Raw genomic sequence first — 26,219 nt, forward strand, 5'->3', positions numbered from 1 at the left:
TCTGAGCACCTCCCTCTGACCTGATCTCTTCCCCCACCCCTTCCAAGGGCAGCCAAGTTTTTCTCTCCCGCTGACTGATAAAAACTGGGACAACTGAACTCTGACGTGCTCAGCTGACATCTGAGTCAATGGCTGAAAAGGAAACATCGTGTATATTCAGAGTCCACGTTTGCCCCTCTTGCTGAATTAGGGTCGTCCTTGAGCCTAGTAGTCCTCGGTGTTTTCCCCTAGTCTCGTCTTTTGCTACACATTTTCCACCCTCAGGTTGCCAGGGCAGGGGTGGGCACCGTTTATTCTGGCCGAATAAACACACCTCGCTAGACAGAGGGGAGCCTGCAAAGCAGCCGCCAGCTCTCTCTGAAAGGTGGCTTGTGCTGGACAAAGGTTGACTTGTTTCCCTCCGGAGAGAGGCCAGGCCGGTCATTTTCCTTTCCCAAACTGGGCGGCGGCGGCGGGGTGTGTGTGGAGGTGGTGGGAGCGGCGGCTGGAGAGGACCAGAACACAACAACACTCTCGGGAAGGTGCCACCGTCCCTTTCCCTCCCACCCTGGGATTCCCCCCCCCCCGAAAAAAAAGAGAGAAGAAGTCCAAGTAAGAAAGGTGGTGTGGCGGCGGCGGTGGGAGGGAATCCCTTGCCCTCCTCTCTCTCTCTCCACCGCCCCCCACAGGCGGCGAGGGGCTGGATCCGGTTCTGCCGCGCTGCGCCAGGCAGGTGTCAGCAGAGCCACCCAGTTCTGTTGAGGGAAGCGGCCAAGTCCGGGCTGGGGCTCAGGCGCCGAGGAGGCTGCCGGTCGTCGAGGAACCTGTTGCTTTCGCGCCGCCAGCTCCACCTCTTTCCCCTCCTCTTGGTGGGGCAAGCGGACCTTTTCCACCTGCTCGCAGAGCAGAAGCTCGGAAAGGCTGAACTGGCAGGAGGGGGGAAAAATAAAGGAGGGCAGAGAAGCCGAAGAAGCGGCCGCCGAGCGGGTCTCCGTCCCACCTCCGTCCCCCCCCCCCCCCGGGCGCACCCCTTCGCTGAGGATGGCAGGAATCCTGGACTAGAGAAGAGGGACGCGGACCTCGGGCACCCAGGAAGCGGGGGAAGCGCAGCTGACTTTTCTGGGCAAAGGTGAGTCGACGCGGGTGTTATTATGCATCCACCATGGCACAAGGTTGTGAGGTAAAGCCACACCGTAAGGTTTTGCATAGTCAAGGAAGTGTCTGCGTGTTTGTATCTGGGAACGAGAATGTAGCTTGCAAACCATCACTTTGGAAGATGTTAAAATAACAGAGGTCCGGGGGGGGGAGAAAAAGGCAGAATTTGTTCCGAATTATATATGCGGCACACCAGATCCCTGCCCCAAAGCTGAAGAGGTCCAGGTAGGCCCTAAGGAATGCTCTCTTGACAAGTGAGTTGCGGGGGAGGGACGTCTGAATACCTTCCTTTTTTATTTGCGGGGTTTTTTTGGGGGGGGGACTGCTTTTGTTTAAAAAAAAGATGTTTATGGAACAAGGGGATCCCGTCTGCTTTCTCCTCTGCCTTTCTACCAGCTTGTTCTACCAGTTTTGTGAGATAGCCCACAAACTTACAATAATGGAGGAACTTTATTTTTAAGTTGGTGAAATCATATTCTTATAACTGCAGATTTAGCAGCACTCTGCTGGCTGGATAGTTATGTACAGTATAAAAATACTGATACAGATTCTTCTGAGATACAAGTCTTGCGGGAGAGAAGCTTTTTGAAATGTTGCCTGGTGTTATACCTTTGCAACTAATCATGGAATTGTTAGACAAGTGGGGCAGTTGGATATAATTGGCCCTCACCTTTAATGAGTGTAATTTGGTGCTTATGTTCAACAGCAGGGCTGTTCTTCCATGCTGAGTAACTGCATGAAAATGTAAACAGAAAGCAACGAGTCTTCCTTTCCTCACTCGCCAATTCAGACTTAAGGTGGAAGGTTCTACAGAAGAGCATATCATACTTCATGTTTGATACACTGGTATAAAATAAATGTACAAGGTGTCATTTACACATAGCATGCTTATATAAACTGTGGCTTTTGCCCTTCACATATGTTATGGGTGGCTCTGTACACTCATACAGATACCCAGTGTGATGTAGTGGATAGGATGATGGACTAGGACTCATGAGACCTAGATTAAAATTCCAAACCAGCCATGGAAGCTCACTGGGATGTGTGGAAGGGGTAAAGCCACTCTTTAAATATATCACTTACCTTGAAACCCTATTAGGGTCACTATAAGTTTGTTCCAACCTGACAAATTCACACATACAAACCACTACTTGTATATGAGGAGGCTGTTCAGAAATTACTAATCAGTGGTGCAGTAAATTTGCATCCTGGTCTCAATAATCTTATTGGTACCTAATTTAGATGACCACACAATTGACATTTATCTTCTGCAATCCATCCCTAACTAACTCAGTGCTTCACAATTGCTTCTACATTCCTGACATGTTAGAAAGCAAAACAAACAGACAGTTTGTGGATCCTCCAAAAAGAAGAAGCTCTGCACAGGCATGATTTACATTTGAAATTTATCTAAATCATGAATTAGCTTCTGCTGTTTTATTCAGGAATAAGTGGCATTATTTTTTAAAAAAGAAAGAACTAGGATGTATTAAAATCAAACAGAATAGGAAGAGCATGAAACTGCCCATTTAATTGCCTTGTAACTATAACCTGTTTTGTTTGGGTTTTTTAAAGTTAGAAGAAAATATGTTCAGTGAGCAGTATCAATCCTGATGGGCTTGAACATGTCCATCCCAGCCCAGTTGCTGACGCTAGGTCTGTTTACCCCGTCCTTGCCGTCTATTGCTCTTTGCATAGTAATTCCCTCCCCCTCCCCCTCCCCCTCCCCCCCCCCACTGGGTCCTAGATCTGGGCTTGAGGCCCAGCCTTAGCTCCATCACTGATATTAATTACAGGATTTGGGGAGTATCAACTCATGTATGGAAGTAAAAGATAACAAATAACTCTGAGGAATAGCAAAAAAAAAAAAAAGTTTATTTTGAAAGCAGGCAGACATCACCCAGAATCTTTTGCAAAATCATTTTTAAAAGCCCCATTCTGTTAGTACAGCTGAAAAAAATGTTTTCAAAATCACAACAATATTTCAAGTCTTCAGTTACATTCTCCATATCCAAATTAAATGTCTGTTGCATATTTTAGATCCATATGCTGCCATGTAACGAAGATTTACATTTATCTAAATTTCTGATTTTCCAGTATGCTCAGAATGTTTGCAGAAGCAATGTTCTCCTGTATTAATGTGATCTAGTTCTTTGATTGTCTAGAGGAAAAGATGATCCATTTAAATTTCCCAGCTGCATATCCCTTTTTTAGGTTAAAGGGACATGTTATGCAAGAAGAGATTGAAGTCTATTGACGTTGCTATCTTAGGGAATATCAAAAGCCCTTTCATATGATCCAGTAGGGGTGGGATATGTGTGGCTGTTAGAATTTTGCTAGAGAACAGCCACCAGGATGCTAGCCTAGACCATGAGTCCAGCAACATCTAGAGAGCCACACATTTTCTATCCCTGTGGAACAGCACTAGTAGTGAAAGCACTACCCAATAGTTTCTTCTCTTGGTGATGTTTGGAAGCCAGAACTATAGAGACAGGGGCAGTCTTGCCTTTCTTTTCTATCAAATTGTATTTAATGAATCCAGGAGGGAGGTGAGAAAGGAATAGTAGAGGAATCCAAATATTCCTGTGGACAAAACAAAAACAAAATCTCATAGGAAACATTACATGTGCTCCTTTGATCACACAATGAGTGTGCCCTGTGGTGAATAAAGGTGGCCATCTCATCTTCGTCAATAGGTAAGAAATTTCTCTTTACCATTTGGCAAGAAGGTGACAAACAAGGGACGTATAGAGGAGTTACAGGCACCATGTGGAAATGTAGTACCTACAGCATAGACATCTATCATACAGATTTATTATACAGTATTTAACTTGTTTAAGGTATGTGTTGTCAGGTTGGAACCAACTTGTAGTAGGATTTGAGGGAATCTCTAAACAGGAAATGTTATTATATTAAAAAGGTAGCTACAGATCTTAGACAGTAATAAACATTGTTAGGTATTGGAACAGTTTTGACTGGCTGAGACTTAAAGTTTTTGTTCTGATAGCAACATTAAGGATGGAGCCACCATGTCCTGAAAATGCAGCAGTTGCATAATTAAGGTTTGAGGCCTTTGGGCCAATAGAAACACAATCATGAAATTGTGAAAAGTGTGAAAGAATCCACCACAGATTTGCACACAAGAAGTTGGGTCCCCCAGGTTAATTCACTTCCGTCAACCACATAGGAGTTAGCAGAGAGAGGAGGAAATTGACATTCTTCTTCTTCTTCTTCTTCTTCTTCTTCTTCTTCTTCTTCTTCTTCTTCTTCTTCTTCTTCTTCTTCTTCTTCTTCTTCGTCTTCGTCTTCGTCTTCGTCTTCTTCTTCGTCTTCGTCTTCTTCTTCTTCTTCTTCTTCTTCTTCTTCGGCCGGTTTGTTGAGGCTTTGGCCATCCAGATTTGCAGGAGGCACAGTTACAAAAAGGGTACCTTGAAAGCTAGAAATAAGGCTGATTGTTAACCTCTTTCTCTTTGCCCACCCCTTGATGCTTTTTCTCCCTTCGCTCACAGAGCTGTCCTAGCCCTAGGGCAGCAAGTCTGTAAAAGAAAAGAAAGAGAAAAGAAGGAAAAGAAACAGAGTGGGGAGGGAAGGGGAAAACAAGCAGACTTCTGCATCAGGTTTGGATACAAGAGTTTCCTCACTGCTCAATGCTGCTGGAGCTGGCTGGAAAGGTTTCAGATATAATGTCTACAACTTCCTCCAGGTTGGCTTGAACAATCACAGAGTCTGAACCAATGCAAATGGGTTAACTGTAAAAGAAAGAAAGAAGAGAAGCCCCAGGGAGGACGGGACTCTGAGCTGATTTGCATGTGTCATATAGTCAATGGAAAATAATGAAAATCTGACCATCCCAATTTGGAGCATTTTTTGCTGCGTTATTTTTCAATATGTAGTCAACCCCAGAGTCTGGAAGAGTCAAAGTAGTTAGTTGGTTCTGGACTTTGATAAACCACAGTTCTTCACCTCAGTACCTCTTCTGTGAAATGAAAGTGTTAGCGGCCTTCCAGTATTTCTGCAAGGCTTGGTGAAACAAGGATTGTACAGCTGTTTACATGTAAGAAATATGACAGGAAATGTGATATGACTAATAATTATGGGGATTGTATATGAATGTCTGTATTCTTACCCTAACAAAATGATGAATATTTTCCTTATTTTACAAAGTAATAAATCCTGACATTTCAAATGATTATTTGAGATCTTTCCTTGTTTGTGTCAGAAAGACCGGAATACGATTTATATATATATATATTGTCCAGTAATGAGCAACATGAAGAGCATGAGGGTTAGCTAACATCTAGTCTTCCATAATACATGTTGAACAGCATATAGCACACTGGCATAGGTTTGAAGTTGCCTGTTCTTTGCACTCAGAAGGGGCTTTGTCAGTGCAACCCCCAGTTTTCTTAGTTTAATTTTGGTTTAGTCAACTGCAGTACGGTTGGTTATTAAGTGACTTCAAAGCAACTGAATTCTCCATGTAATTGGGGGCTAAACTTTCCTGGAGTTTCTTCCATTTTAAGAAGTTGGTAGTTCTTTATTTCCATGTTGTAGTCCTAGCATTCTTCAATGTTCCTTCGAGATTTACAGATTATTTTTTGGGGGGGAATCCTGAATTTTAATCTGGGAGGGGTGGGATGGTATCGAAAGAATGGATGAGCATTTGATGTAGATGCTTTGTCTTTCATTATCATCTGCTACCTCTGTCTGCATGTCACTGGGTGCAATTACTGCTAAGTAATTGATTTTATCAACAGGGCTTAGCTTCAGGCCTCCAGTAATGAGCTTTCATTAAATGCTGCATCTATCTCTTTTGCGTGGACCTACCAGACTAGCTAGCACATTTGGCTACAGAAAAGCATATGGCCAAGGCTTAGTTCTTAATTTTTTTGGTTATGTGCCCCAACTGGTTACTGACAGCGTTTTAAGAATATTGTTCCATATGGAAATATTTTGCTTTGTAATTCGGCAGTCTGTCTTATAAATCAGTGTACAATCTAAAGCAACACATAGAATTTTGGGATGAAAAAATGATGATTTGACACCATTCAGGGTAACCTGAAGTTTTTGAGATGCCCACGTCTTTCTCAGATGGAAGGCACATATTTGAATCTTAGGAAATTCTGTGTTTAAGTTGTGTTTAGGTTGATTTCTGTAACACACCAAGTTCTTCCGATGCATCTGATATAAGATATTCTACTATTGGAAAGCTATCCAACTAAGCAGCAAGTGTGAGATTGTCAGCATAAATAGAGTGTCTGGTACCTTGAGGAAGTGTTTGATTGTTGATGTAAATGTTAAACAAAATAAAAGCCAGTAGACTGTCCCAGGTAGGCCATTACTTTGAGGCCTCCATTGGCAATGCTGTCTTTGAAAGTTAATGGGTTAAAAGGGTTGCTGTTATTTTAGCTATTTTATAGTCTTTGGTTAGATTATAGTTTTTTCAGTAGTACTTGATGATGAGCATTGGTATAGGCAGCTAAGAAGTAAACAAAGGTTACCTCCATGATCTTCCTAGTTTTAAAGCCATCCTCAATGTGTTGCATTAAATGTAGGGTTTGTGCTATAAAAATTTTCACAGGTCTAAAGCCAGGCTGTTGTGGGATGAGGAGTGGTTTCATTGCTTATATTAGATGGTTATGAAACATTTTGATGAAGATAGCAATAAAATTGGCCTGAAGTTTCTTGAGTCTATGGGTTAATTAACAGATTTTGAAATGAAAGTCACTCATGTCTTTCTCCAAGTATTCAGAATCCTGAGCATGTCAAGACAATTATTAAAGAAATTAAGGAGACTTTTTTGTTGTTACTGATCCAAAATGTTTTATCTGTCCTACATGGATGTCACCCAGGCCTGCTGTTCTGCTATTTTTGCAGCTACAAATAGCTTTTTCCAATTTGCTTAAGTCTAATAATCTTAGAAGTTCATTGGTCTGCAGTTGCTTGTTTCTTTCAAGTTTAAATTAGAATTTCCTGTTGCAGTGTTCAGATCCGCCATTAATGTTGTGTTGATGGGATATTTGATATGCTCAGATAAAATATTTGAGATCAATTTTGCTTCCTTTGTTTTGAACCCAATGTTTTATTGGGCTCCCAAACATGCACACATTGATTGAAGCTGTGAACTTGATTTTAAAAAAACTTTCCAGAAATAATGACAGCAGCACAGGGCAAAAGGAGTTCAGCTAAGCTGAATTCCATAATTAGAACGGTGGCTGTTGCCTATCAGGACTGGCAGGGCAGGTTTACTATTGGAGGGGAAGCCAAAGTAAATTGTAGGTGGAATAAACCAAGTCTAGTTTTCTTCATTTCCTCTAACCTTGTAATGACGCTGCAGCACAACTCCTTCACATTTAACATCAAACTGAAACGTAGAACATTGTCTTAGGTTCGTTTAGTAGACTTCCTTGATTCTTTGCTGTAAGACATGGTTCTCCACTTGAAGAGAAGGTGTGGCCTCTGCCATTCTTTGTAGCTCCTGTGGGGGCGGGCGGGTTGGGTGTGTCAGTGCTCCTTCTGCCCTATTGGACCATGTTGCAGGCATCTCTATCAGTTTCTCAACTGGACGTAATAAAACCAGTCAGTTTCACAGTTCTACTGCTTGTCCATCAACTCTGAAACTCAAAATGCATATCAAACAATAGAAAGGAAGGGAGCCCCATCATGTCACCCATCTTCCCTAGGTACAGTTCTCTTTGCTCACTTTTTTTCCTGTTGCAAAGCATGTCTCAGTTTTCCTATCCAAGCCTGCAAAGACATTATGCTCCTGTTTTTTCCTGTTTTTTCCCTTGTTGTGAGACAAAGAAAGAAAAGATGGGATGAGTGATGGGGAAAGACAAGAGAAATTACAACGAAACAATTACATTATCTGAAACTTCTATAAAAATGCACAAACAAGAGTAGAAACAGATAATCCAAATGATCCAAATGCCTTAACCTCTGCACATGTATGAATAGGCGGGAGGAGTTTTTCTTATCTCCTGTTATTTGCAAATTAGCTTGCATTGTTTTGTGACTAGTCTTCAAGACTTAACAGTTGTTTGAAGCCTGATTTTGTGACCATGAAAGTCTACCTGAATCACAGCTCTCCAATAGTAATATGCTTTAAGCCAGGGGTGTCCAACCTTTCACATTCCCTGGGCCACATTAGAAGATGAAAATTTGGTTTGGGCCGCACATACATTTGGTTTGGGCCGCATGGGGGGGCAGCCCTAGCCTTCCTCCGCAGCCCCGCTCCAAGCGCGCTTACTGGCAGCTGCGATCTCAGACAGCAGGGGCTGCCAGCTTCGACTCCGGTGGCTTTATGGGGCCGGGAGGGGGTCCACCTATTGATGGGGACGGTGCAATGCAATCACACAGCCCCCCTCTCCCCTCCCCTCCCACTCCTTCCTTCCTTCCCTCTCTCACCCCCTACCGTTGTGACATGCCCCAGCTGCATTCCGGCCGCAAGTGCCGGCAGTGTAACTTGAAACTTTGGAATTTCTTTAAAAATAAAAAATTGCACTGGGCCGCATTATGAGCCAACCTGGGCTGTATGCAGCCCTCGGGCCGCAGGTTGGACAAACCTGCTTTAAGCTATTATCATACTATGTATACTGCCTGTTACTGACTTAAGACATGGCAATAACACTTTAAAAGCCTTGTCTGGGAATGAATTTTGGAACTTTCTTTCCAAAGCTATCAATTTTCAGAAATCATAAATGTTACTTTTTTGGATGACTTTTTTAAAAAAAGTCCTGACAGTAACTGGTCAGTTGTCGTGCAGATCATCAAGTTGAGTTAAAATAGGTTAATTGGATACTGAAAATAAGCTATTCAGTTACTCAAAACCACACATAATATATTAAAGCAATAATTTCACTGCCACATAGCTAGCCACTCACCCTATCAATTTTTCTGTGCATGCAGTTTACACTTCTGGTTGGAAAACATGGTAGTGTGTTGCTAGTTCTCAGTGCTGTTTGTGGCCCATAATATTTGTACAGGTACAAGAACAATGACTCTGACAAGCTGCAGAACTGTGGTAAGCATTTGCAATCTAATCATTAGGCTTATGGTTTTTGTTTAATATGCAGTCGGATGTCACACTTCATCCATGTTATTACCCTTGAAGGCTGGGAGGAACCCTACTACTCCCACAACAAACAACATACAGGTTTTATTAATGCCATGAGTGATAGCAGGAGTCATATTAGCAACTTTCTTATTAACACAAGCCACAACTTGTGCAATTCATCCAGCTGTTCCTCTTCTGGAGAACATTAACTAGATTTGCCAAGCTCAAATCGGAAAAATGCAGTTCTGGGGATAAGCCCCTGGAAACATTTCCTGCCCAGAAAAAGACTTATTTAAATGACAATGTTGGGGTCAAGAAAGCTAAACTCATTGCACATTGCCAGGGCATAATGCTCCATTGATGCTGCTGATTCAGATAATCAAAAGAGTTGTGGTGTATCACTGCAATAACAATGGGGGGAAAGCATCGTGCTTGAAACATGTACCATATCTTTGCAGTATCAGATTGCAGTAGAATTGATTTTATTGGAGGCCAAAAGTATCACCAAGCTCTAGGCTTGCAAGTGCCTGGCCTACTTCTTTGCCTTTGATTGAGGGCATTTCATCAGGTGAAATTGCTCAAGGGATAGAACAGTACAAAGGTTGTGGAAAGAAATATTGTTGTTGTTATGTGCCATCAAGTCATCTCCGAAGGAGTTATCTTTAAACTGTTCTCAACAGCTTTGCTTAGCTGTTGAAAACTCAAGGCTATGGCTTCCCTTATTGAATCAGCCCATCTAATATTTGGTCTTCCTCTTTTCCTGCTGCCTTCAGTTTTTCCCAGCATTATTGTCTTATCCAGTGAATGTTGCCTTCTCCTGATGTACCCAAAGTATAACAGCTTCCATGTTGTCATTTTTCCTCCAGAGGTAGTTCATGCTTGACTTGCTCTAGGACCCACTTGTTCATCTTTCTAGCAGTCCAGGGAATTAAACATAATGAGTTACTAATTGTAGCTATTAAAGGTACACTACATGAACTGGTTCAAACATTGACAACTGTGTATTCGCGAAGGCTTTCATGGCCAGGATCTAATGGTTGTTGTGGGTTTTTCGGGCTCTTTGGCCGTGTTCTGAAGGTTGTTCTTCCTAACGTTTCGCCAGTTTCTGTGGCCGGAATCTTCAGAAGATGCCGGCCACAGAGACAGGCGAAATGTTAGGAAGAACAACCTTCAGAACACGGCCAAAGAGCCTGAAAAACCCACAACTATATTGCATGGCCATTTTGAGCACTGCTGCCATAACATGTGGAATTCGAGTTTGAAAAGCAGCAGTTAGAACTGGAAAAGAGAAAAACTATGTGCAATGTATACATAAGCATTTGTATGTGCCTAGGAAAAGATGCTGTAGCTGTAGAAGTTTCCTCTTCTGTCTATTTGTTAAAGGCACAGAACTGTCGAGTATACAGTACTATTATACTACCCTTGTCCAGTTCGCTTTTCATGACTGTTTTCGACACAATTCCCAGAATTTCTAAACATCCATAATGGCTAAGAGGTTTGGGAAGATGGTTCATAAATGTAATTTTGCTAGACACTGTTACTGTTGCACCACAGCTGAGAATATCAGAAACAGGAAGGGTTGCATTCTTTAAAGTTCTGCATCTGTCAGACTTCATTTTATAGATTGAGATGAAGTGAGAAAAAAGCTTTGTGTTACAACGTTCCTGCCTCTTTGTTCTTCATTTATATTTTTAAAAGTTCTTACCCTTGTTGTTTTAATCAGCCACTCTAATCTCATATGTTCTGCTGTCATCAAAACTCTGTCCCTCTGTTTGTATTGTGTCGTCATCCCTCAAATCACAGCTTTCTAATTGTGTCTTATGTGTTCGTTTTTATTAAATAGTCACTTCACATCTGCCATTCTCACTCCACCCATCCTGTAATTGTCTGTAAAATTTAACAGAATGGCACTGTTGTTGTTCCTTTGGTCCTCACAGCTTCAAAGTCTATTTGTGGGATGGGAATCTGTGAGTTTCAACTAGCTAGAGATTTAGTATATTGCATTTAATTCTGGGATATTCAAGTCAAAGTGATTGGTTAATCCCATTATACTCTGAAGACAGTTAAACTAGATTTTGGAACTGAGTAATCAGATAGATTCTTGGTGTTAAGTGTGTAAGCATATAAAACTTGACATGAGACCTTCTAAATTGATTTGGATTGTATCAGGGTGGGGAGCATGTAGCCCTCCAGATAGCATTAGACCATTAGTTCTAACTTGCCAACCTAGTCAGCAATGAAGGGTGATGGGAGTTGCAGTCAGATGATGTCCAAAGGGCCATACGTTTCCCATCCCTGCCTGCCATACTGCAGTTAGGACGTGGTACATCTACATTGAATGCTTATATTTTCAGCTCTCCCTCTGTGTGACTGTGAGAGCTGTGTTGTCTACTTTACAGGTTGCATAAAAGCTGGATTACAGGGCTTTGAGAAAATTAAGTCCAGCAGCCTCTGACCTTTCACCTTTGATGGTCCACAATTGCTTATTCCCATCGAAAGGAAGCAAAGGAGCTGAGCATAAAAATAAAGAAGGTGGGGTGGGGGAATAGCACTACAGGTCTTTTCCAGAAGCTAAGTCATACGAGGATGGCTTAGGTCAGCAGGACTGAGGAACCTGTGGCCCTCTGGGTGTTGTTGGGCTCTTAACACCTCACAGTCCTGGGCACTGACCATGACTCGCTTGGGGCTAATGAGAGAGGGAAGTGAAGTCCCAACTACATCTGGACTGCCATAGGTTCCTTAGACCTACCTAAGGCTTTGCCACGCTAATATAGCTGTGCTTCACAAATAAGCTGGCATTAAAAAAGAGGATTCCTCAAGTGCTACAGGATGTGCGATTATTACAGCAGGAGTTCTTCACATTTCTTCAGTTTGCACATTTAAATGGACGGTTGTTCCTTACTGCTTTGAATGTGTTTCTGGTGTTGCTTTTGTTTTTTAAAGTATGGTATGGTATTTGACCCTTTTTAGTGTTTATGGAATTACTGGTTTTAGCTTAAGTCATTAAATCATAATTTTAATGATGTAAGCCAGTTTGGGTCCTTCTTAAATACAAAGGTCAAGCAAAACAGAAGGCTTTTAATTGAAATAATATCAGCTATGGGTCCGATGGCAATTTTTAGAGTATATATTTTTAATTACATTTTAATTATTTTGCCTTTTTATTGTATTTTAAATGTTGTAAGCTGTCCAGAGACCTTTGGGTAGTGTGGGCGGCATATAAGTTAAATAAATAAAAATAAATAAATAATAAATAAAACTATTTTAATTAATAAAATTAATACCAGTAACCTCTTTTTTGTGATAGGTTTCCTGGACCTAAATTCCAGATTGATTTGCAAATATGACTGTAATATTTAGTTTGGCTCTGAACATGATGCCACTTTTTTGTCATCTGCAAAAAGTAAAAAAAAGTTACCTTTTAAGTGTGAAGTTACTTCTGTCATTCATTTATCTATTTATTTATTTTTAAATGAATTTATGTGGGATGTTAATAGTTTTAGTGTTGCTGGAGTGACATTTTCCAGATAAGACACAACATAATTTTCAGGCATTGGATGAATTGACATTAACAAAACATATAGTACAACTGTGCAGAAGTATTTTCTTTATTTATTTCAACAGTTATAAAACACCTGTTTTGTCCTAACAAATCCCCATGATTACATTAAAAATATTTACACAGCTTACACTAAAAAACAACAGCAATAATGAATCAAACTACAGCCAGCTGTCCTAAGGACAACACAATACAGAGAGCACATCATTAGAAGACAAGAGTTCCTTCAGTGCCAACATTGTCTGACTGTCCCAGCTGTCTGATTGGTTTTCTGGATGTAAACAAGTACTTCCTTTGCAAATTTTGATTTCTCAGTCGTGAAGGTCTGCTGGGATCATATTTAATATTAACTTGATTTTAGCTAGAATTTGTAAGACATAGTTCAGTTGTCATATTTTATCTGTTAGTTACAATTTGGCCATAAGTCTGCAACAGACTGGAATGCTACTCAGCTATCAAAAGTGGTCAAGAACAAGTGTTTCAAAAGCCACAAGTTCTCCTGAATCTACAGTTCTAATGTTGTTTCCTTGTGTGGCAGCCTTACTGAACTTTGTGGTACGTGATTCCGAATGGTGGGCATGCATTGGCATGAGAGAGAGAGCACACGCTACAGTATAGACAAAGCCATTGCCATTGTTACCCACCAGCTGCAGCCACTGCCACCGAGCCAAGAAAGACTATGAGTATTTCTGCTAGTGCAAATCACATATGAGAATGTCAGTAGGATTGGCATGTGTGGCATCATCCTTATGAGTGATTGCTAGCAAGTTGCAAATATATGCAAAGCTTGAGATCTCCCCCCACTCCTGTGCTGGGTGTTGGCTTCACACAAGTCCAGTGCAGCAAAGCATCGGGATGGTAGATGCCTTCCATAGGCTTTCTTGGTCCATCTTATCTTCCTTAAGAGAAAGTGAGAATGACTATATGTAAGGTGATTTTTAAAATAAATTTAATGTCTTGCATTTAATTTGCAAGTGGGAGATTACCTCGCACCAACCATTTGTCTGAGTTCCCAGATCTCTACCTATAATAATAATATAATCCAGGTAGACTGGCATGACTGGAAAGATGGCAAAACCTCCATTTTACTATTTCAGACCAGCACTGCATTAAGTTCTTGGTAAACACACTGGACAGTCTTTGTTGTCCAGCCAGTCTTTCCTACCTTAGAAGAATCTGTTGGATCTATTGTCTTAATGGGTCCACCTGTGTATGCTGCAATGATGATGCCTGGATATGATTTGTGAGCGTAGTTGACTCAGTGATTTGTTATCCAGATGAAGAAGGGGAAAAAACACCCTTCCATCTAGATTTTCCATGTGCTTCTTTGCATTTACTTGTATTGAATGAGAAACAATCTTCTAGCATTGCTATGAGTTCCTGCAACTGTGCCATGAACAGTGATGTCTAATAGTCTTGCTTAAGGAGTTCTACCTAGGCATGGCCATTGTCTTCTTTCAAAGCTTCCCTTGGGTTATAAGGATAGATGAAGGGGGCTCTTAGAAAAACATCACATGGCAAAGCAAAACTAAAAATGCTGTTGACATTGTGTTAATAATATGCACCTGGAATTATAGAAGGCAACTCTCCAGTTGTAGAATTGGAAGGGATCCCAAGGGCCATTAAGTCCAATCCATTGTTGACACAAGAGTATATGTGGTGTTGACATCACTGGTTTTTTCTACTGAGAGAGAAAAAATTCTATCCAGTAATGGCTGTTTGCATGCTACTTTAAAAAGAGATTATCTTAAAATCCTTCTCTTTCAGGGACAGTGTGATCATTCTTTCGGGCTAATGATGGGAGAGGAGTGCCTTGTTGCCAGTCATGTTGAGCAGAGGAAATCAAATTTCTTCTTTAAATAAATAAATAAATAATTGAAGGGTGTCTGGAATAAATCCCGACCACTCTAGCAACCAGGGCAAGACAGTTTTTTAGCCTGCAAAATATTGTTAGACTTCAACTCCCAGCCACTGTAACCATCGTAGTCTGTGGTAAAAGATAATGTGATGCAAAAAATTCCAGAGGGCAAAACACTTAACCTGGAGAAGGTTCCCCCTGAAAGTGCCAGGCCTCACATTACAGGTAGTTCTATTTCTAGTGTGTGATCTTTCCCTCCCCTCCCTCCCCTCCCTCCCCCTCTCCCTCCCTCTCTTTTCCTCTGCTTGTCAGTGGTCCTCTTCTAGTTTTGTTGTGCCTTGTTGGCATAAATGTACACCCCCCCACCCAGATGTCTGTTTTGATGGATGCAGAAGCATTATATGTGCAGTCCCAGCTGCAGAAGATGCAGAATTTCATTTTTTTGTGTGCTGCATCGTTTGGCACAATCAGGATATCAACCAGGATGTCATCCACAAAACTTCAAACTGAAAGGAAAAAAAGTAGTTTCAAAGATGCCCTGATACTTTCATTGGGGGAGGGGTTTGGAAAAGAGTCAAGGGTGGGCTGTTGCAGATGGAGCATTTATTATCCCAAAAAGTATCTGGTCATTTGCTGAAGAAAATAGTATTCCCCTCCCCCCTGCCATTTATATGACATAACATTTTTTTGGTTTACAATCCATGACTTTGAGCTTCTTTTGTCCCCCTCTGAAGGCATTGGGTTTTCTTGTTTTGGTTTGCTCTGCATTTATGGAGAGTGCAGAGATTACCACGGTGGTAAGGAACTGACCTCCATGCCTTTTCCTCCCCACTTGTGCTCTCTTTCATCTTTTCTTCCTTCCTTGCACAGAGCCCAAGCAGCCATGCAGTGCAGATGATGTGTGGTGGAGACAGCATCTGCTACTACGGCTACTGCCTGGCAAGGTCAGGGTTAAACCTTAAACCCAATGCTTAGCTCCTTACTTGACTTGTTTGTTTGCTTGCTTTGCAAGGCAAGATGAGAACAACAGCAGCAGATTGCTCAAGAAGCATGCCCACGCTAGCTCAAGACAGTGTAGATGTGAATCCCAGTAAGTCCTTTATTTATCTGTGACAAATGGTGCCAAAGGAGGAGAATGGGGGCTGCAGCATTTTGCCTCTTTAAAAGAGCCCTAATGTAATGACTTCCCTGAAAAGTATATTTTATTTGTTGTCCTGTTGCTTAAGCACCAGAAAAATGGCTAATATATTATTTTAAAGCTATTTCCTAGGCCATAGAGGGCTCTTCCAGACAGAACATTTGTTCCTCTAATTACCAGCGCGTTCCCCCACCCTTTTGTGTGTGTGTCTGTGTTGCTTTTATATCAGTAATTACTGGGATTTGCATCCCGACAGGGATTAAGTTTGCTCCTACCTCTTTTTCCAAGCTGCTTTCTTCTCACTGGTGCAGATACCCAAATTATGTGTTCTTGGTCTATCATCCCCTTTGCTCTCTAGTTCTAAACTGTTTCCCTTGCCTACGCTACAGCCACCTCCAATTTCTCTCTCTGTACCACCTCCAGTACCTTATATGGTGACCCTCTTAAAAAACAACTTTTATTATTATTCAGGAAGTATCATCATAGTTCAAATTCACCCACACATGCACCTGCTATAGGATGCAGGTACTAGGCCATTTCTAAAAGAAAGAAGTGAGGGAGAAGTACAAAGTGTTGGGCTGGGAAGGGAAGTGTGACAAAGAGAAACAAGGAAACCCAAAGGAGTTTCCAGCACCAAAACCCAGTTCGTTTCCTGTTACATATCAGTACAAGTGATGTCATTGGAAGGACAGGAAAAAGAAAGGGAACTTCATGGATCCAATCATTTGATACATTTCATGGAACAAAGGCCCCACTGTTAAAGAGCTGTAATGTTGTGTTGTCTAGAAGTTGGATAGGTTGCAACTTTCCAACATAGATAATATGAGTTCTCATTTTTTTTGTCCTGTAAAATGAAGGACAATGAGCTCTGTTCTCCATCTAGGACTGGACTTTTCTCCTGTACCCTAACTTACTGTGGTGGTGGTCATGTTACATACCGTCAAGTCCCCCCCTCCCTCCAGCTTATGGTAAGGCCATGAATATGCTATCTCCAAAACGTCCTGTCCTCAGCTCTTGCAGATTCAAAACATTTGGCTTCCTTTAGTCAGTCATCTTGTATTTGGTCTTCCTTTTCTCCTGCTGCCTTCAACCTTTCTCAGCATCGTTATCTTTTCTGAAGAATTCTGTCTTCTCGCGATGTGCCCAAAGTAGGGCAGTACATGGTTGAAAACACATGACTCTACTGCTGCTTTCACCCTCTTGATCTCTGTCACTTTGTTGAGAAAGTCAGGGAATTTATACATTAATCTATTTTTCTTCTTTTAGTGAGCCACACAGTATCACCAAATATTGTGGGTGGGGAAGCAAGGAAGAGAGGTCAAACTAGCTCTGCAACTACTCCCTTCTGATTTTTTTTTCTATGATGAAAAGCTTTTGTGGTTGGCCTGGGTGGGTTATTCCAGCTTGACCACATGCCACCAACTATAAAAAAAAGATTGCTTCCCAGGCTTCGCCCTTGCATAGGTTCCTGGATTGTCACTATCTCTGAAGAGAACATGAAAAATGTACTTGTCCAGACCAAAACTCTTGGATTACCTCAGCCATTCTAGGACTTGTAAACCACACTGGCTCAGGGATTCTGATAATTCTATTTTAGGGGGAAAATACTTTTAAGCTTAGCCATGTCTTTACTGTCCTACTTATCTTCCCTCCTGCTGTATTTTAATATTTACATTTTTGCATCTTGGATTTTTGCATGTTCATTGGTTCTATTGTTTTTAAATTTTGTAATGCCGCCCAGAGTAGACTATCTGTCTAGATGGGCAGGGTATAAATCTAACAAACAAACAAACAAACAAATAAATAAATAAAAAAATAAAAATAAGATAAATAAAATAAGATAAATAAATAAATCTCTTTCTTTGATGAAGCCATTTCTTTCTCAGTTGCCCAAAAACAATAAAAATCCTGCCTGCTGACAAAGTGAAATCAGCAGATGGATTTGAAAAGTGGAGGCAAAATCCTATTACAGATTTTTGCATGCATGAAGGAAATCACGTAAGTCTTTCTGGCAAATGGCCACTCATTGACAAGGGGCTGGCTACATTCCTGGCAATTTCCTGTTACGCAAGCATAAATCAGCAATTATAATCTGGCTGTAGAGTATCTCAAGCACAATTGATTTCTGTGCTCTAAAAATAAATTAGACCATGTTTGGTTTAAAAACAAACAAGCAAACAGACAGACAGACAGACAGACAGACAGACAGACAACTGTGAGCACAAGGACTCAAAGGATACAGTCTTTCACACAGTCATTTGTTATAAATCCATGTATGTCAATAGAATTTAAGCATTCTAACTGCTGTAGTTTTGCAGCCAAATTGTTTTTGTTATTTTTCTGCATATATGTGGATGTATTTCCTAATGTGGAAGAGTCCTATGACTTGAACTGTCTGAAGAAAGATTTATTGTCTATTTATTGTCCTGTAGTTTATACACCCAGTGTAGAGTAGTGGATAGAGTGTCAGGCTAAGGACACCTCATTTCAACTCCCTACTCGGCCATGGAAACTGAGTGAAGGTGTGGAACTGGTAAGACCACTCCTTAAATTTCTCACTTAGCTGCAAAGCCCTATTCAGTTGGAATGCTGCTTCGAACTTGACTGCTCTAATAAGTCAGTAAAGATTTCTCACTGTCGTTGAGGAAAAAGTAGTCATGTGAGCCACCCCTAGAAACAAAATACTGGGTTAAGCAGTACCTTTATTAGATACTAAACTACAAAGTTACAAACAAGGTGATCTTTCATGGTCTCGAGAACTCTTCTTCAAGCATCAAGCTCAGTGGCTTAGGCCTCTGGATGTGGAGCCGGAGGCTGGGAGTTCTATTTCCCACTAGGCCTCCTGGATTAGGACTTGACTCAGTGATCTATAGGGTTCCTTCCAGCTCTGCCATTCTTAATTTAAATGTGTGAGAAAGAGAAAATAGACCACAAAAGTGGGTTTCCATTTAATTAAAGACAGACTGCTAGCAAAGAAATGGGCATCACATATGGCCCAGGGTTGCTTAAAGAAACACATATACACCTCTTTGGCACTTCGCATCTTTGATTATGGTGAGTTTTTGAGAACTTGAAAGCTCTCTTTGTTTGTAACTTTTCAATGATCTAGTAAAGGTTTTACTCAATCCATAATTTTAATTCACTGCCAATTGTTTTAAAGTGGCAGCAATTGTTAAATTTCTCTCACTTGCCCGACATTATATTACTGGAGTAGATTTTCATATGGAAGAACTGTGCCCTTACTTCAGTTCCAGTACTCAAAACGAGTTCTTGGTCTCAAAATTCTTCAATTTAAGTCCTCTGTATCTTGTGGATCTCAGGGGTCTAATAAAAAAATCTTCTCACAAACTAGGCCTGCCCAGCTTTCTCAATAGCATGTTTCCTCAATTGAAAACCTTTGAGAAGACTTTTCTCAAACCTGATTTTACTCCACTGTGCCGGTAATTGTCACTTGTCTCAATTAATATAATTAGGTCATTTTTTTAAAAAATGGGGCACCCATTTAAGCTGGCATTTCGGCTGTGAGCTGGAAAATATGAATATTCTTGTGAAACACAACCTGATAATAAGCTGTATGTCTGAAGACAGCAACTGAGGGATGTGGTGGTGCTGTGGGTTAAACTGCCTTTGTGCTGCAAGGTCAGAAGACCAGCAGTCGTAAGATCGAATCCATGCAACAGAGTGAGCTCCCATCACTTGTCCCAGCTCCTGCCAACCTAGCAGTTCGAAAGCATGTACAAATGCAAGTAGATAAATAGGTACCACCTCAGTGGGAAGGTAACAGCGTTCCTTGTCTAGTCATGCTGGCCACGTGACCACGGAAACTGTCTACGGACAAACGCTGGCTCTACGGCTTGGAAACGGGGATCGGCACCACCCCCTAGTGTTGGACACGACTGGACTAAATGTCAAGGGGAACCTTTACCTTTAGCTGTTAAATTAAAAATAAGATGACATCTTTGTAAAAACATGAATACCTAGAGTTGCCAAGTCTCAAAGCCCTGCCTGGAGACTTAAGGAACTGCTGTGCTTCTCCGGTTTTTTAGGCATGACTTCCAAGGGTGAGGTGGCTTTAATCTCTGGGCATCCATCTCTGCCTGTTACCAGTTAGCGTCGAAGTTTACTGGCTCTGCACATAAGTGTTTTTACGCATGTTGCGCTGGAACAGCATTGATGCACCAAAAAAGCTATGAGTGTAGGGAAGCGGGAAAAGACTCAGTGGGTGCCTGCACTTGGGCCTGTTGGTCATTTGGATGCAGACAGAGAATGGAATACCAAGATTGCAACGTGTGAGCTTTTTGGCTACATACATCCTGGTGGCAGCAGTGCAAGGTATGGCCTCCCCTTATTTTGTTTGTGCGATCGAATAGATACAGCAACACAAAATGTGAGTCCTGGCAGAAACTGCAGCAGCTCCTGGGCACACTTTGTCCTGTTCTGGTCCCATTTACCTGGATTACCTACAAATATCTGTCTCAGAAACTTTTCCAGCTCCCCTCTCAGGTTTTACCTACCCTGCATCTCAAATCTCACATGACCTTATGCCTCCTCTGAGGTTTGGGTCCTGAAATTTCAGGGAATGGGGTGCTGTTGACAGCAATGCTATGTATAACTCCCTATAAGTCCCAAATAGTTTGGGACCCCAGTCACTTGAGACTACCATGATGCCTTTTCTGACTGCTTGAGCATTCCCTGTATCCCGAGTCTTCATAAAATGTCTATTGCCCAAGAATTAATAAGGCAGAAAAGCTTGGAATAAAAGAGATTTAGGCTGTCTTAGGGGTTCACTCTTTAGGATGCAGGTGCCTTGATAGGCAGAGGCTGTCATGCTGAAGTCAACTGCTGAGAACAGATTGTAGGCAAGAAGTTGTGCTTTTGTTGTGATGTGTGGCTGTTCCTTATTCCTCATATCCTTTCAGAATACTCTGCTTGGTAGTATTTTTTATTTGTTTTTACTTTGATTGAAGGTGAAACCCTACATGGTTTTTAATCAAGACATTTAAATGAAATTGTCGTCCTTATTGCTTCTGAAACACTGGAAATGGCCATCTTTTTTCTTGCTTGCTTGGTGCTCCTTGGAATTTTGCAGGCTTCACTCATATAAAGTGGGGAGGAAGAAAAGCCATTTACACTTTGAGTCATTGGAGTTAAAAGCAGGATATAAACATAACAAATAAATATAGTACAAACCGAGGGATTCTTGATACTTTGGAAAACATTATGGGGGCAGTTATAAGCCACAACCTATGATTACAAGAAGAGTCAAAGTGTACATTGTCTTCCTTTGTATATGGCACTAGAGGCTATCACTTTGTGCAGTGCACACAGTACTTACTTCATTTAAAACTCTGGATGCAAGTCATTGTGCAGGAGCAAGATATCCCACTCTATTGTTGTGTTAAAATCTTATTGTTCCATCCCTCTTTTTCCACTGTCCACAACAAAATAGGATGATTAGTGCAAACAACTGGACTCAAGTCCTATTTGTTTCCATTGGGTGCAGAGCAGGATAAGTGAACAAGAACCCTCAAATAGCTTAGTTCAAGACTTGGGCCTTTTTTGTGAGTCACTTAGTGAAATATGTTATCACCTCCAGAAATTATTAAATCATTTTCTCCCTTGTGATTACCCAACAAGATTGAGAACCCAGAGCAGCTTTTTTTTTCACCTAGAGCTCTTAGACTTGTTGGACTCTAGCCCCTCTCAACCCTTATGCTTGCTATGGTGATGGGCATTGTAGTCCCATGTTCCAGCATCTCAGGACAGTGGCAGTTTCAGGAACGCTGAGTTTGCCACCAAGGGTCCGCCTGTGCAGGCATGTTTTGTTCTGTTTTTATCAGCTCCTGCCACACTGACTTGAAGGATTTCCTACAATTATTTCATCTCCATCACAAGACTGTGTGGGCTGCCAGCTCCTTTTATGTTCCTGGGAGGATTTTCCATCAGGGCAGCTTGGATCAAATGCTCATGTCTGGGATCCTTAGAACCCCTGCCCACCCTGCAGCCTAGGACTTCAAACACAGAAGGTCTGTGTGCTACCCCTGCCACTGGGCCAGGCGAAGCCAGCTCTGTTTGTTTTGATGAAGCACCACTCCAGTTGACAGAGTGTTATTGAGTTACAGCTCAATATTATGAATTGTTAGCAAGTGTCCACACACAGATATATATATACATATACAGAGACAGGATCTGAGCAAGATGTAAAAATCCAGGACTGGAAGGATGATAATAGCCATCAGCAAGTTAAATTAGGAGAGTCATGTATGACAGTGTCTTAATAAATTGTGTTCCTCCATGGACAATGGCAAAGAGAAGGTGTAGGCTTATCTTGCTACTCACCTTGTTGTCTGTGCAGCTGGAATTGTTTGTACAACCAGCAGGGTTTATTGTCATTGTGGCCAGAGTCTGTATTCCGATTCTGCAGTCTAGAGCTAGCCATTGTTTGTCTAATACATCATGCCACACTATGACTATGCAAACCAGAAAGGACACACTAGAGAGGAGCAAGAAAAAGAAGCTTGTGAGATCATAGCTTGTTAAGTAGTCCTGCAGAGCAGTGGTTTAACTGCAGTACTGCAGCAAAAACTCTGTTCACAACTTGGATTCAGTCCCAGCTTGGGATTCGCTCAGCCTTCCAAGACCGGGAAACTGAGTACCCAGCTTGTGGTGGCGGGGGCGACAGATGCAGTACTATATGTAGTCTGCGTAATTGCTTTTGCTTTAGTTTCTCCAAATGAATACTGAAAGATTTGAAGTTAAATGCCAACATTTGTTCTGTACTGGGCTAAGTATATGATTACTGCTGTGGTAAACATGCACTGGTTCCACCCCATTTATCTCACAAACTTTGTGTACACACAACTGTGTTTTCCATAACCTCAGGAATGCTGTAATTATTCAATTAGGAGATTTTTTGAACTGTTTTAAAAAGTGTTCAAAATTGTTTTTAATTTAGGCTTTCGTATTGACAAATGTTTATTTGTTTTAAATATAATGTTATGATAGTTGTTTTAAAAAAAACTGTGAGCACTATGTGGTTTTAATTGTTGTAAGTAACTATTAACTTAAGCATAAAAGTGAGATCTACCAGAAAAATGCACCATTCTGGCAACTGGCACAATGCTAGAGGAGGAGGAGGAGGAAGTGATGGCTAGTGACTAGAGATGGCGGTATTCGTATTCATATCACAGGTGGTGATAACGAGAGTCCAGCCCCATGAGGCCGGACAGTCCACTCACCAATCCACTGCTGCTGCCGTGATTCTTCCAATGGCTCTGCAGATTGCGATCTGCTAGACACTCTATGACCTTGCAGCGAGGTTTGTCCTCCTGCCTCCTGCTAGGAGTGGCTAGCTGATCGTGATGGAAGAATTGCGTTGTACACTGTTGAGTACTCTGTAACCTGAAAACCCTGGAAGAGGTTGTTATGAGACAGAATTGGCTTGATGGTACATAATAATATAATTTATTGTCATTGTAAGTATATACACAGTATACCATACAACGAAATTCACATAATTATTGAGCTGCCAATGTAGTGTAGTGGATAGAGTAACAGACTAGGACTCAAGAGTCCTGGGTTCAAATGCCATCTCACATGTAGAAACACATAGGAATGATAGTACTTATAAAACAACTCTGTAAAAATATCTCATGCTTTCATAATAAAGTCAACATATATGGGGAAAAATCAGAGATTTCTTTTTCTTTGTTGAAACAAAGCCTTTTGCCTTATATGGAGCAAGAAATGCCTGATGTTCAAGTTGGATTCTGAAAAGGAAGGGGCACTCAAGGTCAGTATGCAGATATCTACCATCTGTTCGAGGGCGCCAACAATTTTGAGAAGAAAATCAGTCTAGTCTAAGCCTTATAGACTACAGCAAGGCCTTTGATTGTGTAGAATCTACAGTGTAGATCATGAACAATTGTGGGTTGTTTTGAAAGAAATGGGTGTGCCTTAGTTATTGATTGTCCTGATGTGTAACCTGTATTGTGGACAAGAAGCTACTATTAGGACAGACTATGGAGAGATAGGATGGTTTCCTATAAGCAAAGTAGTCAGACAAGGGTGCATATTATCCTCTTATTTGTTCAGTCTTTGTACAGAGCATATTATGGTAGACTAGATGTAGGTGAAGGAATAAAAATTGGTGGAAGAAATATCCGTAATATAAGATATGCAGATGACCCCCATCTTATTGCCAGAAAGCAGCAATGACTTGAAGTAATTTCTGGGGAAAGTGAAAAAGAAAGTGCCAAAGCAGGAATACAGTTGAACATTATGAAAATAAAAATATTGACTATGGAAGAACTGTGCAACTTTTAATATTGACAATTAAGGCATTGAAACAGTGAAAGATTTTGTATACCTTGGTTCAGTCATCAATCCAAAGGGAGACTGTAGCCAAGAAATTTAAAAAAAGGCTGAGATTCAGAAGGACAGCAATGAAGGAATTAGAAAAGATGATCAAGTGTAAGGATCTGTCACTGGAGATGATGGCCAAGATTATCCCCACCCTTGTATTCCCGATCACTATGTATGGGAGACAACTCACACAAAAATCAGTCTTTCTTTTGTAGTGCTGCTGACTCTAAGATTTGTCTCCATGTTTGCAGGCATGAAGAAGCATGATAGTTCTTGGAGACTTGAGCAGGTGCCTTGAGATGACACAACTCTAGTTGCAGGTTTCTTTCTATAAAAGGGTCACCTACTTAATTAACTGGGCCTATGAAACAAACAAATTCTCTGAAACTGTAAGCATGACAGGCTGTTCTTGCAAAAATGTTTTTAATAATATCCATCAGGTTGGCTTGGAAGTTTTTTTTTTTTAAAAAATCTTTATTACATATTTAGGATAGTGCATAAGAAAAAATTTTAAACCTTGCTGACAACAGCCACACAGTTGTGGCTTCTGGGCTGTGTAATTACTGAAATGAATTTACCTTGTAGCTAAAGTTTCTGTTAGAAACTTTATGTGTAATTTCAGGAACTGGTTAACAAATTAGTGATGACAGCCCAAGAGATGAGTTCATTAATGTGTACGAGGAATATCTGCCAGTAGCAAACCTCATAGTACTTACACCATATTTAATAATAAACTGAGTGATATGTGATGAGGAGATTGTATTTATGAATATGTGCGCTTAACAAATGTTTATAGAACAAATTACCATAGTAAAATTATTAAAATTAAAAGGCAATACTTATACTAACCTGTCTTGCATTTGTGTGAGTTATCAGGTCCTCCACCCGCAATAGCAAAAATAACCAATATGTTAGGCGTTGAGGATGTGTCTGCTCATTGTTTATATATTAAATATCATAGAAAGCTATGGGAGGTTTATATTGCTTGCACAACATTCAAAACTTAGGAATGTGGACGCATCAGCATATTTGCTAAATGACAACCAAGATGCCCACAAAAATGGTGGGTATGTTAAACAGGAAGATCCACTTCCTGCCCTCTTTCATTTCATTTCATTGCTCACAGGCTGCAGAGAAAGCCTTTTCCCCTCCAACTTATTAAGTTAAGCATTTCTCCACATTGCCAGTGTACATTTTCAATTTGCTTCCACTCACCCTTGTTGCTACATGGTTGCTTGGTGTGTGTTTTGCCTAATATAGTAAATGGTAGTAGTAAGTGTGCATTTAGTACATGCTTTCACTCAAAATGTGGTTGTGAATATTGCAGGGCCAAAGAGTCTCCTGACTGCTGCAGAACTGGTTTTAGCTAAGCCTTTGAATTAGCAACACAGAATGCACAATATCCACTTCCCATGTAACACAAAGTTCTCTAATAAAACAAGTTGGGTTAAAGGCATTAGTCTACTGCCTTCTGATGCCCCAAAGGGACATTGGTTCAGATTGTTTTGCTGCTTTCTCTATCAAAGTACTCCCCATTTGATGGCATTGCTTACAGGCGAATGACCACAACCCCCCCCCTACATGCTACCAGCTACCTCTCACAACTTCACTACACTTCCTCTCTCTCTTTCTTGGGCACACACACAGTGGCACATGGGCACTCTCTTGCACCAGTTCAATAGAAGGAAGTGGACAGGATTTCAATGTCTGAATGTGAAACATTGCAGTGATATTTTATTTGTGGGGAACATCATATTATTACTAAATATTCTTAACCCTGTATGGTGTTTATGCAAGATACAGAAATATTTGATGCGCAATAATTTTAAGCTATGATTTTACTTTATCAGTTTCCCCCTCTGCATTAGTGTTGTGACTTCCCTATAAATCTAACCTGCATTATGTTCAATGTCTTTTGCTTCTCATGGACCATAATACAGTAATAATAAACTAAACTAAACAACTCTGTATGGTACTTAGAAAAGTAAGGCTTCGTTCTTGGCCACCTCTTGTACTTGCTTATCCTTTCTTCAAGTCCAATTAATTAACTCAATTGTTAATTAATGCAAACCAGCATTCTTTCCTTCCTTTCACCCTCTTCCCTTGTGCC

General features: G+C 41.0%; 1 protein-coding gene and 1 long non-coding RNA gene across 2 annotated transcripts in view; one reads left to right on the forward strand and one right to left on the reverse strand.

Moving 5' to 3' along the window:
* The first annotated feature begins 968 nt into the window (after positions 1-968).
* The window catches only part of EPS8L2 (EPS8 signaling adaptor L2), a 122,375-nt gene continuing 97,124 nt past the window's right edge, over positions 969-26,219 (forward strand). The window contains exon 1 of the mRNA XM_020784170.3: positions 969-1,108. The gene's annotated coding sequence lies outside the window, so the exon portion shown is untranslated. The remainder of the gene's footprint in view (positions 1,109-26,219) is intronic.
* Positions 20,675-22,239, reverse strand: LOC144586044 (uncharacterized). The gene is made up of 2 exons (XR_013540744.1): positions 22,085-22,239; positions 20,675-20,835 (listed from the first exon to the last, which is right to left on the reverse strand). It is a non-coding gene; the product is annotated as an uncharacterized LOC144586044 (long non-coding RNA).

Source organism: Pogona vitticeps, chromosome 1 (genome assembly GCF_051106095.1).
Source record: "Pogona vitticeps strain Pit_001003342236 chromosome 1, PviZW2.1, whole genome shotgun sequence".
In the NCBI taxonomy this organism is placed as follows: domain Eukaryota; kingdom Metazoa; phylum Chordata; class Lepidosauria; order Squamata; family Agamidae; genus Pogona; species Pogona vitticeps.